The sequence below is a fragment of the Phoca vitulina genome, unplaced genomic scaffold (genome assembly GCF_004348235.1).
Source record: "Phoca vitulina isolate PV1807 unplaced genomic scaffold, GSC_HSeal_1.0 scaffold24, whole genome shotgun sequence".
Classification (NCBI taxonomy): domain Eukaryota; kingdom Metazoa; phylum Chordata; class Mammalia; order Carnivora; family Phocidae; genus Phoca; species Phoca vitulina.
This window is the reverse complement of record NW_022589727.1, coordinates 25,026,354-25,041,274: the sequence shown is the minus strand read 5'-3', so window position 1 is coordinate 25,041,274 and position 14,921 is coordinate 25,026,354.

The window sequence follows — 14,921 nt, the reverse complement described above, 5'->3', positions numbered from 1 at the left end:
ACCCATCTACATGATACTTACATTTCAGACCTAAAGACACATGAAGATTGAAAGTGAAGGGATGGAAAAATATTTGCCATGCAAATGGAAGCAAAAAGAAAGCTGGAGTAGCAATACTTATTTCAGACAAAATGTACTTTAGAACAAAACCTGTAAAAGAGACAAAGACACTAAATAATCATAAAGGGAACAATCCAAAAAGAAGATATATCAATTGAAGTATTTATGCACCCAAATACATAAAGCAACTATTAACAGACATAAAGGAAGAAATTGATAGTAATACAAGAATAGTGGGGGACTTTTAACACCCCATTTATATCAATGGATAGATCATTCAGGCAGAAAATTAAAAAGGAAACAGGGGTTTTGAGTGACTCATTTAATCAGATGGATCAACAGATATTTTAGAACATTCCATCCAAAAACACAGAATACACATTCTTTTCAAGTGCACATGAAACATTCTCCAGAATAGACTCCATTAGGCCACAAAACAAGTCTCAACAAATTAAAAAAGATTGAAATCATATCATTCATCTTTTCTCACAACAATAGTATGAAACTAGTAATCACAAGAAAAAATCTAGAAAAAAACACACAAATACATAGAAGTTAAATAACATGCTATTAAGCAATGAATGGGTCAACCAAGAAATCAAAGAGGAAATCAAAAACACATGGAGACAAATGAAAATGAAAGCACAATGATCCAAAATCTTTGGGACACAGCAAAAGCTATTCTAAGAGGAAAGATTATACCAATACAGGTGTATCTCAAGAAAAAAGAAAAACTCTAATAAATAACTTAATCTCACATCTAAAGGAACTAGGAAAAAAAAAAAAGCCCAGCTCCTGTAGAAGGAAGGATATAATAAAGATTAGAATAGAAATAAATGAAAGAGACTAAAAACACAATAGAACAGATTAATAAAAGAAAGAAAAGATCAACGAAATTGGTAAACTGCTAGCCAGTCTCATCAAAAGAGGGAGGGAGGGACAGACAGAAAGAGAGAGAGACTCAAATAAAATCAGAAAAGAGGAGAAATAACAATCAACACCACAGAAATAAAAAGGGTTATAAAGAATGTTATGAAAAATTATATGCCACCAGTTAGACAACCTAGAAGAAATGGATACATTCCTAGAAACATAACCTTCCAAAACTGAATCAGGAAAAAAAAATTGAACAAATTGATTATTAGCAATTAAATTGAAGCAGCAATCAAAAAACTCCCAACAAACAAAAGTGTAGGATCAGATGCCTTCACAGGCGAATTCTACCAAACATTTAAAGAAGAGTTAATACCTATTCTTCTCAAATTATTCCAAAAAAATAGAAGAAGAAGAAAAGCTTCCAAATTCATCCTATGAGTCCAGCATTACCCTGATACCAAAACCAAATAAAGACCCTACAAAAAAAAGAAAATTGTAGGCCAACAACACTATGAACATAAGTGCAAAAATTCTCAACAAAATATCAGTAAACTGAGTCCAACCATACATTAAACAAACTGAAAGTTCTAGAGGGGAGGGCGGTGGGGGCATGGGTTAGCCTGGTGATGGGTATTAAAGAGGGCACGTACTGCATGGAGCACTGGGTGTTATACGCAAACAATGAATCATGGAACACTACATCAAAAACTAATGATGTAATGTATGGTGATTAACATAACATAATAAAAAAAAAGAACTTAATGAGAATAAAAAAAAAATCATTCACCACATCAGGTGGGATTTATTCCAGGGATGCAAGGATTCAGTATTTGCAAATCAACCAACGTGATATATCACATTAAAAAGAGAAAGGATAAAAGCCATATGATCCTTTCATGCAGAAAAAAACATTTGACAAAGTACAATCCATTCATGATAAAAACTCTCAACAAAGTAGGTTTAGAAGGAACATACCTCAAATATAATAAAGGTCATATATGAAAAATCCACAGTTAACATCATACTCGACCAGGAAAAACTGAGAGCTTTTCTTCTATGATCAGGAATAAAACAAGGATGTCTACTCTCACCACTTTTAATCAACATAGTACTGGAAGTCCTAGCCACAGCTATCAGACAACAAAAAGAAATAAAAGGCATCCAAATTGGAAAGGAAGAAGTAAAACTTTCACTATTTGCAGATGGCATATTTCTATATATAGAAAAACCTAAAGACACCACCAAAAAACTACTAGAACTGGTAAATGAATTCAGCAAAGTTACAGAATACAAAATCAATGTATAGAAATCTTTTGCCTTCCTATACACTAAATAATGAAGTAGCAGAAAATTAAGAAAATAATCCCAGGACACCTGGGTAGCTCAGTCGGTTAAGCCTCTGCCTTCAGCCCAGGTCATGATCCCAGGGTCTTGGGATCCAGTCCCCCAGGCAGGGAGCCTGCTTCTCCCTCTGCTTCTATCTGATTCTCCCCCTACTTGTGCTCGCTCTCTCTCTCTCTGACAAATAAGTAAATAAAATCTTTTTTTTAAAAAATAAAGTTAATCTAACAAAGTTCACATATGTTTTCAGGAATTAATCCTCAGCATTTAACTATATTGGTAAAAATAAGCAATTGTTCATTTTGCTTTTGATGCATATGCAGTTTTAATTCTTTAACTTAAAAATTTTTTAAAGCAAAATTATTATATTTAGGAACCTCATCTTCACCTCATGTTAAGCCAAATGTGACTTTATCATTGACATATCAAAAATGTTATCATTTTTCTTATTGAGTAATATAATTTTAGGTATGCAATTCTGCAAATTGATTAGATTTAGCATTAATTATATATCCTTTAACACAAAAACTTGTTTTTAATCATATTTACATCTATAATTACTCTACTTATGGCAAGTGAGATCATTTTAAATGTATGGCAATGACCAAAGTTATTTTAAATACACGCATTTTAATAAAAGGTCACAAATATAGAGTAAGCAAATATATAGGTGGGACAATTTAAATACTGATGTACAATGTGAATACTCATGTTGACAAAGCAGTAATCTAGTGAACAGATTAAAAACTATTTAATTTAAAATAGAAAGATAATCAGCCTAAGTTTGTTCTGAGTTAAAAGTGAAAAGTTGGGGCTTTTGATCATGACTGAAATTTGGATTCGGTAAAGATTTTTTTTTTTATGTTATGTTAATCACCATACATTACATCATTAGTTTTTGATGTAGTGTTCCATGATTCATTGTTTGCGTATAACACCCAGTGCTCCATTCAGTACGTGCCCTCTTTAATACCCATCACCAGGCTAACCCATCCCCCCAACCCCGTCCCCTCTAGAACCCTCAGTTTGTTTCTCTGAGTCCATAGTCTCTCATCGTTCATCTCCCCCACCGATTTTCCCCCTCTTCATTTCTCCCTTCCTACTATCTTTTTTTTTTTTAACATATAATGTATTATTTGTTTCAGAGGTACAGGTCTGTGATTCAACAGTCTTACACAATTCACAGCGCTCACCATAGCACATTCCCTCCCCAATGACTATCACTCAGCCACCCCATCCCTCCAACCCCCCAACACTCCAGCAACCCTCAGTTTTTTTCCTGAGATTAAGAATTCCTCATTATCAGTGAGATCATATGATACATGTCTTTCTCTGATTGACTTATTTCGCTCAGCATAATACCCTCCAGTTCCATCCACGTCATTGCAAAAGGCAAGATTTCATTCCTTTTGATGGCTGCATAATATTCCATTGTATATATACACAACATCTTCTTTATCCATTCATCTGTCGATGGACATCTTGGCTCTTTCCACAGTTTGGCTATTATGGACATTGCTGCTATAAACTTCGGGGTGCACGTACCCCTTCAGATCACTACATTTGTATCTTTGGGGTAAATACCCAGTAGTGCAATTGCTGGTTCGTATGGTAGCTCTATTTTCAACTTTTTGAGGAACCTCCATACTATTTTACAAGTGGCTGCACCAGCTTGCATTCCCACCAACTGTGTAGGAGGGTTCCCCTTTCTCTGCATCCCTGCCAACAACTGTCATTTCCTGACTTGTTAATTTTAGCCATTCTGACTGGTGTGAGGTCGTATGTCATTGAGGTTTTGATTTGGATTTCCCTGATGCCGAGTGATGTTGAGCACTTTTTCATGTGTCTGTTGGCCATTTGGCTGTCTTCTTTGGAAAAATGTCTGTTCATGTCTTCTGCCCATTTCTTGATTGGACTATTTGTTCTTTGGGTGTTGAGTTTGATAAGTTCTTTATAGATTTTGGATACTAGCCCTTTATCTGATATGTCATTTGCAAATATCTTCTCCCATTGTGTCGGTTGTCGTTTGGTTTTGTCCACTGTTTCTTTTGCTGTGCAAAAGCTTTTTATCTTGATGAAGTCCCAATAATTCATTTTTGCCCTTGCTTCCCTTGCCTTTGGCGATGTTTCTAGGAAGAAGATGCTGTGGCGAGGTCAAAGAGGTTGCTGCCTGTGTTCTCCTCTAGATTTTGATGGACTCCTGTCTCACATTTAGGTCTTTCAACCATATTGAGACTATTTTTGTGTGTGGTGTAAGGAAATGGTCCAGTTTCATTCTTCTGCATGTGGCTGTCCAATTTTCCCAACACCATTTGTTGAAGAGACTGTCTTTTTTCCATTGGACATTCTTTCCTGCTTTGTCGAAGATGAGTCGACCATAGAGTTGAGGGTCCATTTCTAGGCTCTCTATTCTGTTTCATTGATCCATGTGTCTGGTTTTGTGCCAGTACCATACTGTCTTGATGATAACAGCTTTGTAATAGAGCTTGAAGTCTGGAATTGTGATGCCGCCAGCTTTGCTTTTCTTTTTCAACATTCCTCTGGCTATTCAGGGTCTTCTCTGGTTCCATACAAATTTTAGGATTATTTGTTCTATTTCTTTGAAAAAAGTGGATGGTATTTTGATAGGGATTGCATTAAATGTGTAGATTGCTCTAGGTAGTATTGACATCTTCACAATATTTGTTCTCCCAATCCATGAGCATGGAATGCTTTTCCATTTCTTTGTGTCTTTCTCAATTCCTTTCATGAGTATTTTATAATTTTCTGAGTACAGATCCTTTGCCTCTTTGGTTAGATTTATTCCTAGGTATCTTATGGTTTTGGGTGCAATTGTAAATGGGATCGACTCCTTAATTTCTCTTTCTTCTGTCTTGTTGTTGGTGTATAGGAATGCCACTGATTTCTGTTTTCTTTTTTGTTTCCATGAATTTTTTTAATTCTTCTTTAATTTCCTGGTTGACCCATTCATTCTTTAATAGGATGCTCTTTAGCCTCCATGGATTTGAGTTCTTTCTGACTTTCCTCTTGTGACTGAGTTCTAATTTCAAAGCATTGTGGTCTGAAAATATGCAGGGAATGATCCCAATCTTTTGGTACTGGTTGAGACCTAATTTGTGACCCAGGATGTGATCTATTCTGGAGAATGTTCCATGGGCACTAGAGAAGAATGTGTATTCTATTGCTTTGGGATGGAATGTTCTGAATATATCTGTGAAGTTCATCTGGTCCAGTGTGTCATTTAAAGCTTTTATTTACCTATTGATCTTTTGCTTGGATGCTCTGTCCATTTCAGTGAGGGGGGTGTTAAAGTCCCCTACTATTATTGTGTTGTTGTCGATGTGTTTCTTTGCTTTTGTTATTAATTGGCTTATATAATTGGCTGCTCCCATGTTAGGGGCATAGATATTTACAATTGTTAGATCTTCTTGTTGGATAGACCCTTTAAGTAGGATATAGTGTCCTTCCTCATCTCTTATTATAGTCTTTGGTTTAAAATCAAATTTGTCTGATATAAGGATTGCCACCCCAGCTTTCTTTTGGTGTCCATTAGCATGGTAAATGGTTTTCCAACCCCTCACTTTCAATCTGGGGATGTCTTTGGGTCTAAAATAAGTCTCTTGCAGCCAGCATATCGATGGGTCTTGTTTTTTTATGCAATCTGATAGCCTGTGTCTTTTGATTGGGGCATTTAGCCCATTTACATTCAGGGTAACTATTGAAAGATACGAATTTAGTGCCATTGTATTATCTATAAGGTGACTGTTACTGTATATTGTCTGTGTTCCTTTCTGGTCTATGTTACTTTTAGGCTCTCTCTTTCCTTAGAGGACCCTTTTCAATATTCCTATAGGGCTGGTTTCGTGTTTGCAAATTCCTTTAGTTTTTGTTTGTCCTGGAAGATTTTTATCTTTCCTTCTATTTTCAGTGATAGCCTAGCTGGATATAGTATTCTTGGCTGCATATTTTTCTCATTTAGTGCTCTGAATAGATCATGCCAGTCCTTTCTGGCCTGCCAGGTCTCTGTGGATAGGTCTGTTGCCAATCTAATGTTTCTACCATTGTAGGTTACAGATCTCTTGTCCCAAGCTGCTTTCAGGATTTTCCCTTTGTCTCTGAGACTCTTAAGTTTTACTATTAGATGTCAGGGTGTTGACCTATTTTTAGTGATTTTGAGGGGGGTTCTCTGTGCCTCCTGGATTTTGATGCCTGTTTCCTTCCCCAGATTAGGGAAGTTCTCTGCTATAATTTGCTCCAATATACCTTCTGCCCCTCTCTTTCTTTCTTCTTCTTCTCGATCCCAATTATTTGAATATTGTTTCATCTTATGGTATCACTCATCTCTCGAGTTCTGCCCTCACGATTCAGTAGTTTTATCTCTTTTTTTCAGCTTCTTTATTTTCAATCATTTGGTCTTCTATCTCACTGATTCTTTCTTCTGCCTCATTTATCCTAGCAGTTAGAGCCTCCATTTTTGATTGCACCTCATTAATAGCCTTTTTGATTTTGACTTGGTTAGATTTCAGTTCTTTCATTTCTCCAGAGAGGGTTTCTCTAAGATCTTCCATGCTTTTTTCAAGCCCAGCTAGTATCTTTAAAATCATCATTCTGAACTCTAGTTCTGACATCGTACTAATGTACGTATTGAGTTCATCCCTGGCAGTCGGTACTGCCTCTTGTTCTTTTTTTTTTGAGGGGATTTTTTCTGTCTTGTCATTTTGTCCAAAGGACAACAGATGAATGAGAGAAAAAAAATGCTAACAGGGTAACAACGACCCCAGAAAAATATACACTAAACAAATCAGAAGAGACCTGAAACTGGGGGAAAAGAAAGGGAAAGAAAGAAAAAAGAAAAATAAAAGATAAAGTTTAAAAAAAAAGAATATAATCAAATATGAACATGCTGGTGCATAGATCAGTGCCGCACACTAGATTTTGGGCGTATTTTGGTCTGTTAGAAGAAAGTGCCTCCCAGAATTTTAAATTAAGAAAAACTTATATATGTACAAAAATAAGGGTAAATATGATGAAGGGATGGAATATGACTGTAAAGATGAAAATTATAAAACATTTTATAAAAGGAATTGATAAGAAATTGCTTGAAAAAAGACAGAAGAGTTATTAAAAAAAAAAGGGAGAGAATATGATTAGGCAGGAGAGTAGAACAAAGCCACATACTAGAGATTTAGGGTATATTTTGGTCTGTTAGAAGAAACTGTATCCCAAAATTTTAAAGAGAGAACAACTTATATATATACCAAAAAATAAGGTTAACTACTATGAAGGGATAGAATATGACTCTAAAAATGGAAAATAAAAAAGATTTTTTAAAAAAAGGGATTGATAAGATATTGGTTGAAAAAGGGAAAAAGAAAAATTTTTTAAAAAAGAGAAAAAGAAAAATTAAGAGAAAATTTAAAAAATTAACTTTGAAAGACTAAAGAATCACAGGGAAAAAAACCATGAATTCTATGTGCTGTATTCCCTAGCACTGGAGTTCTGCTGTTTTCATTGATCGGTAAACTTGGTCTTGGCGGGTTGTTCTTGCTTATCTTCTGGGGGAGGGGCCTGTAGCCACAGTTCTCATATGTCTTTGCTGGAGGTGGAATTGCCCCACCCTTGCCTGATGGGCTAAGTAATCTGCTCGGGTTTGTTCTTGGGAGCTTTTGTTCCCTGCAAGCTTTCGGCACAGCTTTGGAGGCCGAGAGTGAAAATGGCGGCCTCCCAATCTCTGTCCTGGAGGAGCCAAGAACTCGGGACCCCACTCCTCAGTGAGCCCCCGGAGAAAAGCAATCATTCCCGTCTCCCTGGTCTCTGGCCTCACTCCGTGCTCACCCAGCCTGTGACCGAGCATTTCTATCTCTGGCACCTGACCCCGTTTGGAGTCTACAAACCCAGCAGATCCCTGTGGTGTGCTCCCGCGCCACTCCTCCAGGGGGAGGAAGGGGAGTATCCCCGGATCTGATGCTTGTTGGGTCCCTGCTGGAGGAGCCGTGGCCCGACTGTGCCGTGGATCACAGTTTATGGCAACCCTGAGCTGAGAGCCTGCTCCTCGGCTCCGTCTCTGCAGCCGGCTTCCATGCTCCGATACCTGGGAGCTCTGCTGCACTCAGGCACCCCCGGTCTTTCTGTGACCCTGATGGTCCTGAGACCACACTGTCCCAGTGAGGTTTCCACCCCCCACTTAGCCACAGGAGCGATGTCCCTCAGCAGAGCTGACTTCTAAAAGTTCCTATTTTGTGCTCCACTGCTCTATCACTTGCCAGTAGTGGCTGATGGAGGCCCCCTCCCCCACCGTCTATCTTCCCGAATATCACCTCTGATTTACTTCTCCACACGTCCTACCTTCCAGAAAGTGGTCACTTTTCTGTTCAGAGAGTTGCTGCTATTCTTTTCTTCGATCTCCTGTTGAGTTCATAGGTGTTCAGAATGCTTTGATCCCTATCTAGCTGAATTCCTGATACCAGACGAAATGTAGGTCCCTACTCCTCCGCCATCTTGCTCCTCCCCCCCAGAAATGGTAAAGATTTCAAAGATCACTTCCAGTTAGAAGAAACTGATCTTCTAGGACTCCTTGTCAATAAGCAAATTTTTGGAAAAAATACATTGTGAAAAATAATTTACATAAAATACTTCTAATGTGTACACATTGATGCTACTATTTTTTACTATAAAATATTTGTAATTATTTAAATCAGTAAAGATTTTCAGGTCCATAGTGATATTTAAATTGTGACATATTTTTTTCCTCTAAGTTGCTTTTTGGGGATATACAAGAAGAGTGAGCGTTCCTTACCAAATAATTTACTGCCGTGAAAGTTTACTCTTAGCCACAATGGGCCTTAAGAAGACCAGAAATTACTTGCATAGGCCATTTGAGAGATACTGAAAAGCTCTCTAGCTCCCATGAAACTGTAGCAAAAGCTTTGCTTTTTTAGTTTATGGTGTGAATCCTTAAAACCTAAACAATGCTGAGGTCATAATATTCTCACCTGATAACTATTATTTATAATTTGCATGAATGAGGTATTTGAAAACAAACTTTGTTTAGCAAGGAAGGAATAAGGGCTAATGTTTTAACTGAGTATTTGAGAGAAAAGTGAGGAATGTGAGGATCATGGGGAAGAACATGGGTCAAACACAGAAATTTCACAACTTTGTTCAGGTCTATCCCTAACAGTTCATCTAAAATCAGTTACTCGTGGCATCCCACCAACCCTCTGTAGATGCCTGAGAATTCAGATCTAAAGCCCAAATACTAATGGAGCCAATATGGGGAATTTCCAAAGTCATGTTTTCAGCTTCACAGTCATGACACCATGAGAACATTCTCATCTGTCTGTGTCAAGAAGGGTGTCCTGTGGATAAAGGATTTTGCCAGTGAGCATCTGAGATCCTGTACCTCTGCCTCCTGTATTAAGTCCAGGATCCCCGAGCACTGCTTAGGGAGCACATTTGGAGTGGAGTCCCTATGAACTTAGATGTGTCAGCATGCTATTGAACACCAATCTGTATGTAGAGTTGGACAAAACTTAGTTAATACAAATATCTTAAGAACCACTTCTTCAATGGAAGAAAAGTATTTCCTGAGTTAAAGTCACATTTCTCATATATCACTGGTTTGTGGCCTCAGGAAAACAGCTAGATATGAAGACAAAAAAGCTATAAAGTAGGCACAGGAATACTTTCTTCACATTAAAGGATGGGTATTAAAGAGGGCAGGTACTGCATGGAGCACTGGGTGTTATATGCAATGAATCATGGAACACTACATCAAAAACTAATGATGTAATGTATGGTGATTAACATAACATAATAAATAAATAAATAAATGAAATACCAAAAAAAAAAAAAGACAACTACTAAGGAGATAGGAAAATACTTGGATATTCTAAGAATAAAAAAAATTCAAATAGAAGCCAGAAGAATATGAAGTATACAATTTATGCACACACAATGTGGAAAAATTATAGAAATAATTACTGTTTAGAGGTGTGTGCATTTGATAATTTTAGAGCAAGAAGGAATCAAAGATATATTTAATCTGGTCCTGTTTTATACACTGAAAGTATAATTTATTCCGTAACCACTATATCCCTGAATGGAGAGCAAAGCTATTTTTATCATTCAAAATTTAAAGAAAGCAATATAAAAATTATGAGGCAAGAAAAAAATTGATAAACTTGATTTTATTAAAATTAAAACTTCTGCATAAGACACTGTTATAAAGTCAAAAGATAAGCAACAGCCTGAGAGAAAATATTTGCAGAACACATATCTGATGAAAGACTTGTATCCAAAACAGACAAAGAACTCTTAAAAGTCAAGAATGGGAAAACAAAAAAATTGATAAATTCAGTCAAAAGGTCTAAAGGTCTGAAAAAGTACTTCTCCAGAAAAAATGCACAGATGTCAAACACATGAGAAGATGCTCAACATCATTTGTTATTAGGAAAGTGTTAATTAAAACAATGCAATATCACAGCATACTTATTAAAATGGCTAAAAAAAAAAAGGAAAAAATAAACTGGCAATATCAATTGCTGTTAAGGATGTGGAACAATAGGAACTCCTTCATAGCTGGGGTGAACACCCAAAGTGCTACAACCATTTTGGAAGACAATTTAGCAGTTTCAAATAAAGTTTAACATAGCTTCAGCATACAATCCAGCAACCATGCTCCTTCTTATTTAACCAACTGATTTTAAAACTATGTCAGTACATGGGGTGGCTGGGTGATAGACATTGGGGAAGGTATGTGCTATGGTGAGTGCTGTGAATTGTGTAAGACTGTTGAATCACAGACCTGTACCTCTGAAACAAATAATACATTATAGTTAAAAAAAAAAAGAAGAAGATAGTAGGAAGCGAAAAATGAAGGGGGGAAATCGGAGGGGGAGACAAACCATGAGAGATGATGGACTCTGAGAAACAAACTGAGGGTTCTAGAGGGGAGGGTGCGTGGGGGGATGGGTTAGCCTGGTGATGGGTATTAAAGAGGGCACGTATGGAATGGAGCACTGGGTGTTATATGCAAACAATGAATCATGGAACACTACATCAAAAACTAATGATGTAATGTATGGTGATTAACATAACATAATAAAAAAAGATTCATAAACTGCCACATACACACACAAAAAACTATGTCAGTACAAAAGCCAGCACACCAATGTTTATAGAAACTTTTGTCATAATCACCAAATCTGGAAGAAACCAACATGTCCTTCAATACAGGAACTGATAAATGATGGTATAATAATAAAATATGATATAAAATATATGGATAATGGAATATATTCAGCCATAAAAAGAATGACCTATCAAGTCACACAAAGATATGGATGAAACCTAAAAGCACATTGTTAAGTAAAAGAAGCCAGTCTGAAAAGGCCACAGCCTGTCTGACTCCATTTATGTGACATTTTAGGAAAAGCAAAATTATAGAGTTGGTACACAGATCAATGAATGCCAAGGCTTCTGGGAGAGTGGAAGGAGCAGAAATTGAATAGCTGAAGCACAGGAGGTATGTTTAGTGTGCTGAAACTATTCTGTATGACATTATTTCAGGATTATAGGTCATTATGCATTTGTCAAAATCCATAGAATTTACAGTGAACAGAACAAGTCTTCATGCAAGTGAAAAAAGTATCATCTAGGGGGCTGGGGGATCCACAGGATGGAATGTAAAATATGACAAGGTAATCTAACTGTATAAGAAATATATGAAACACTGAAGGGGTAGCCGTAAAAAGTTGCTTACCTAAATAACTTTCAAAAATGAGTGTGGAGTCTGTAGGACTAAAGGCAAATGGAACTGCACACAAACTCTGTACTGTAATTAATAAAGTGGTTTTCCATGGAAGTACAGGTTAATAATTCTGAAATCACAATGCATGTATACTAGAATTGAACAATTAGGATGGCAAATGGTGGGAGCCAGGCTTTCACTGTTGGAGTGGGAATTTACATAAAAACAATGGATGGAGGCTACAAGATCCATGCAGTAGTGGATTGGAGTTGGAGACATCAGTATTAACTCACATTTAGCTTAATATAAATACAAATGGTTACACACGGAAATAGTTATAGATGTGTGTATATACACAGGTTAGCATACACACATGTATTTCTTTATTGTGTCAGCTGAGAAGGACTTAAAGAAATGATACTCCAGTAGCAAAGAGCACATGTAGTGCTAAGATCTTGGTTTCCAATATCATTTTTTGATCAAAGGAACTAGAGATACAGACTCCCAGTTATGGACTGAAGAAGTCATGGGAATAAAAGGCATAGCATAGGGAATATAATCAATGGTATTGTAATAATGATGTATGGTGACAGATTGATGGTAATTACACTTGTGGTGAGCATAACATAACGTTTAGAGATGTTGAGTCACCATATTGTACAACTGAAACTAATGTAACATTGTGTGTCAACTATACTCAAATTTTAAAAATTAATTATTTTTTAAAGGGAACTTCAACTCCTTGGAGAAATGGCTTATTCCAGGCCTGGGGCAGGGAATATAGAAGATGAGCCTGGAGTATCTTGTAGTGCTAACAACTAAGAAAGTGTTCAAAAAAACAAAACAAAACAAATCAAAAACTCAATCCACACTGATGGAGGATGTCAACAGAAGAAGGAGCTAGAACAATTTGACCAATAAAATGTCTAAAGTAGTATTGGATCATCCAAAACTTAAAGAAGGCAAAGATATGAAACAAATATCCATGAATTCATACTGATAGAAATTATTAAATAAATAAATTGCAGTAGATAGACAAATCTCCTAGACAGAAAAATTCCAAAAAATTTATGTAGATATGCTGTTCTCAAGGAGATGGAGCCTAACTTCTCACTCTTAAAGTCTGGGCTGGATGTAGTGACTTCCGTTCCACAGAATGCATACAATATGGAAAGGAATAGTGTAGCTTCACAGTGGAGAAATCAGACAAACACTCCCTCAGCCATGTGATCAAGGATGGCATCCACAGTGACAAATTATTTTGATAGTATATAATCTTGATGACATGTGATGAGAATGGCAACTTATCTCTATGATCTTTCTCCCAAAAATGAATAACCTAGTTCTAATCATGAGAAAATCATCAGACAAATTCCAATAGAAGAGTGTCCTACAATTTACCTGGCCAGTACTCCTCAAAGCTGTTAAAATCATCAAAAACAAGGAAGGGTATGAGAAACTATTACAACCCAGGGGAGCCTAAAGAAACATAACAACTAAAGATAATGTCATATCCTGGATGAGATTTTGGAACAAAAAGGACATTGAGAAAAAAAAACAAGAAATACGAATGAAGTATGGACTTTAGTTAATATTAATATATCAAAATAGGTTCCTTAGTTGAGACAAATGTACCATATTAATGTGAGATATTAATAATAGAGAAAACTGGGATTGGACACATTAGAATATTCTGTATTATACCAGGGTCCTAGGATCAAGCCCCCGCATCGGGCTCCCTGCTCAGTGGGGAGCCTGCTTCTCCCTCTCTGCTACTCTCCCTGCTTGTGCATGCTCTCTCTCTTTCTCTTTCTCTCAAATAAATAAATAAAATAAAAAATAAGAAATAAAAATCAAACCTAGAAGATATTTTTATTGGACAAGCATATGAATTCAAGACCCAAGTTCCTACATCTGCACATCTAGAATTTATTTCAACATTTTATGATTACCTGGGTTACTCAAATTAGTAATGATTTTTATTGTTAGTAAAAAAAAAATATGGTGAAATATAATGGTTTTGTTTTTAGAAATTGGAAATATACTACCAAAGAATAAGAATATCACTAAATAATCTAGAACATTTTTCTTCCCATGTTTATAGTGATCTTTTCTCCAATTGCGATTAGAGTGCCACTGGCAGAAGGATCACATAGGGTCCATGCTGGAAAGATTTATTCCTGTGGCCAACCCCAGAACTATTTAATAAGAATCTCAGGTTAGGAAAAATGTGGCCAGCAGGGAAGGGGAGACCAATATAAATCTTTAACAAGATTTTCAAATTAGCCAGTTGTCATCATGACTTCTGTGGTTAAACATTCTGTATTGAGGAAGTAAATTTTGAAGTTCTCTTAGAACAGTGAAAGGTAGATTTTGTTCATACATGAGCATCATAGATCAATTTTTCTGTCTCTTTTCCTTCAAGTATCACATAATTAATACAAAGCTTGTATTTGCAGATAGGCATATAAATTTTGATCAATGTTTATTGTCCTGCCAGCATACTCTTTATTTGGTAAATTAATTGATCTTGTTTTTCTAATTTGTTTTCTGAAAAATCATTAACTGAAATTGTTTTCAGGAGTTCTATACATTGGACCCTTTTTTAAAAACCATTTTGTCACCCTCATTCATTCATGTACCATATAGTTTATTCAGGAAGGTTTTTAAATAGCAATTTTAGATAAATCCTAACAAACAAAACTTGTGGTACTCTATCAAACAATTAATTTTCAATAAGCTCCTATTTTGATAACAGTTGGTAGATCACTTTTTCTTGTATGAGTATGTGTGTGTTTCTTTTTAATTTAGAAATGTTTTCATTCAATATTTCCTTGGCTGAATGATATTCCATTCCTGTTGAAAGTCTAGCAGAGGCTTGAAAGTCCTAAGC